The following is a 3,715-nucleotide window of genomic DNA, read 5'->3' on the forward strand; positions in this document are numbered from 1 at the left end:
AGTAGCCATTCAATATTCCCCCACTTTCCTTGGCTAGTCCCCAACAATTCCTTTTAAACATCAATATTTGTAGTAAAATATTCTTTCTGTCATGATTTGTGGAAATTAAGGTCTAAAGAGAAGCGTCATCTCATGTCCAGAGCCTGTAATTTGCCTGGGAAGGGCCATTTTGAATGGCTGCTATTGTTTTAAGTCATGGAGCTTTTGGCTGACTCTCTAATGCTTTACATGGATAGCTGTACGTGGTACTAAGCTTCGCCATCTTCCCATACTTTCAGATGGTAATGCCAATAGTTCCTTTGACAATTGCTCTAATGCTCCGTACCAAATTTAGCTATAAGCCACTTCAGCACTTATTTTCTGATCTGTACAGCATGTTTCTCTTTTTTGAAGCTTTCTGTCAACTAATAATATTTTCTGAAGGAAAATAGTGAAACTAGATATAATTATGGCGTATCAGGGCAAAGAGACTGATAAAAAAAAAGTGTACTACACCTTCAAGAATTTTAAAAATAGGAAATAAAAATGTTTTTTGTCCCACTTATTATGTATGTATTATTTTGCCTTGTTACACAGTCCCAGAACTATATGTGGGTTTGCAAAGCAAAGCACCTGCAATTTTACTCTTCAATACCCGGCAGCCGAAGACATTTGAATTTAAAAATTACAAAACTACAGAGTGTAACTATTTTTAACCTCTCCCTGCTGATCCCAGCGTCACGTACAAAGTGACAGGTGTTCTTGTTTTCTCTTTGGTCTTTTTTTTTTTTTCCTGCTCCATATTCACTAGTCTCACACACACACATACAAGGTAGGCCTCCTCTAAAAATAAAACTGTAGCCCTGTCTTTTTTGCAGCAGGTCCCCGCCAAGGCGGGTGCCAGTCGCACAGGGACTCCACTTCACAAGAAACAGCTCAACAAACACCACACATGCAGGGAATGAGCGAACAATAGCAAGAAATTGTGTCACTCTGCTTTTCTTAGCGGCGCACTCACCACATGCTGCGGCGCTACGTTAGCTGTTAGTGAGTCAGGTCTAATGGACGAGTCTGCACATTCGATAAGTAGACCTCTGAGATTGTCTGTGTTTTGAGGGTAGAGTAATGGCTGTGATGTAAACAACATGGTTGGGAGCTAAATTCACATATTAAGCTTAAACAGCGCTTAATGAGGACACAGACATCTCTTTGATCTTATTCAAACTATCTGATCTGTGTCAGTTTTTACTTATCAAGTGTTTCTGGGAACAAAAGTAAAATATATTAGACTGGAAAATCACATGCAAACACTCCTCCATCTGCATACCAGAGCACATTAACAAATTTCCTTTGCTCTTTCTATTGTCCTGATTATAAACACACCTGCAGTTCCTTCCTTCCAGCAGCAAGTTTCCCACAAAACCAATCAGGCAGCCTGAAAGCCATAGCCACAATGATGTAATTACTCACCCTGCTTCCCAGGACATACAGAAAGGAAACCAGGGGGTGGGGTTGAGGGGGCCCACTAAACAGCAAAGCCAGTTTCAGGGCCCTTTAAAAAGACTTTGGTGTAAAGCGATTCCGGATTAACCTGATACATGAGTTAATGGCACTTTCTGCATTGGTCCGGCCCACCAAAGCGTTCAGCACAAAGTAACAAAAGCAATGAGCGGATGTAGGAGGTCTGGAAAAGTTATCTGGAAAACAACTCTGATTTTTTTTTATTATTCTACTTCCAATTTTGAACAAACTTAGTGAGATTAGATTACTTAGTGTGAGGGACAGTGTGAGGGATTGCCTTCGAGTCAATGAGTCGATGCAATCAACTTGTTTTCCTTAGATAGAAAACTTTGAATCAATTTCACTGGATGATCTGGTTGAATTCTAAAGTGCCTTGAGACGACATGTGTTGTGAATTGGCGCTATATAAATAAACAGAACTGAATTGAATTGAATTACATAATCTGATACGTCAAAGGTACATTTAGGCAAAGAAAATATGTTTAAAAGGATACACCCTCAGCTTAGATATCTGAACAATGTAATGAAGTGTTATAAATAGATATTTGATGAGGGACTAAAGTAAACACATAAAAAGTCGACCCTTCATGGCCACTGACCTGCAGGTTTAAAATGGGTCCACCGTTCCGCTCAATTAACTTCCATTAATGACTGATTAAGAGGCTTTTGCTGCACTGTAAAAATCTAAATCAGGTGTTTTTAGGAAGAGAAATGTTGAAAGCCTGCAGTACAGTGGCCCTTGCAGATAAAGTTGCAGATGCTTTGATTAAAGACACTTACAAGCCCCCCTTTAACGACCGGGACACAATCATAGACAGGTTTCAGATATGACAGGCTAACAATGGAACCAAACGAACCGCTCGTCAGGTTTAATTTGCATGTTTCCAAGCAATGCAAGGCCTTGTTTTTGGTCTATTAAATAAAGCCTAGGACTAAAGTGAATCCAGACATTTTGAATTGAGAAAGTTTCCTGGATGGGAAGCGAAACAAAGTCCAGTGGATTGTTTTTTAAACTTTTTTCAGATTGTCTTAATTAATTTAGGCATAGACAAGTTGTCAAATAGATTGGATTAGGAAAGGCTTTGTACATTGGAGAAGACTAGAGTACAATGATTAAAGTGTTAAGTTCACAAAACCATTAAGAGATTTGAAGGTTGCTATACTCCCATATCTATCCCTCAGACCATACAGTTTGGTCATTTAGGGATAGGAATGATGGGAAAGTCATACACTGCAGTATGTTTTGATGTTTAGTAACGGACAGACAATGTGCCAAGAACGTTTCCTAGACAACCTTACACCACTATCATCAGCTTGATGATTAACACAAGGATTGATCAGTGCTTTTATACCTTTTAATTCAATTCTTAATGTTCCATCTTAAGGTAAAGATGGAAATCAAGAGGTTTTATGGACCTAGGGAAGTTTAGCCTTCAGTTTTAATTTGATAATTTTGCTAAAGCCAATAAAAATCAGTGCATCCAGGGGGAATGGCCATCTGAAACACGGTGTGATTTCAACTCATCATATCTTGATTAAAAAAAACTATGACTATTGCAAATTACATCCATATTTATTATCATCTCAAAACAATCTACCAATTTTTTTCTGACCTTCTAGAAATCTAAAATGATTATGTAGATCTTCTCTTTACCAGTTTAGGGATTAGCAAGTCATTTCCACTTGTTTTGTTGTTGCCATGTGACTGGGTGATTCAGTTTTTATGTTAGGCATTTTTAACATGTGTAAAGTGGCCAGTGAGTGGCTAAAGTTAACTTAAGTAAACAAACGTATCTACTTCAGCATGAACTAAGGTCATTTACACAGCAAACTGACATTGTTATACAGCAATGTTTCACTGGGAGAGTTTCTTATCCAGTTTTTGTGTTATTTCGAAATGTTGCTCTGTCAATGATAAGACTCTCTGTTGATAATTATGTAACCCAAATAGGTCAACATTTATAAGTTAATTAAAGTTATTGTAAAATCAGCTTTGGTTGAAATGAATAACCCACTAGTGTTTTCATGTGTTCATGTAGGACTTTTTCTTTTTTTGTTTCCGTTTTTAATTTTGGCAGTTACTCATGTTATATACAGTTCATACGTGCACACCACTCTGACATACCCCTGTAGTTTTCAATAAATTTTCATACTACAGCCTTGCTTTCCTCCTCAAATTAGCAAGTTATTGACTCCATCAACAACACGTTACAAT

The sequence above is a fragment of the Cyprinodon variegatus genome, unplaced genomic scaffold, assembly GCF_000732505.1.
Source record: "Cyprinodon variegatus isolate N-32 unplaced genomic scaffold, C_variegatus-1.0 Scaffold88, whole genome shotgun sequence".
In the NCBI taxonomy this organism is placed as follows: domain Eukaryota; kingdom Metazoa; phylum Chordata; class Actinopteri; order Cyprinodontiformes; family Cyprinodontidae; genus Cyprinodon; species Cyprinodon variegatus.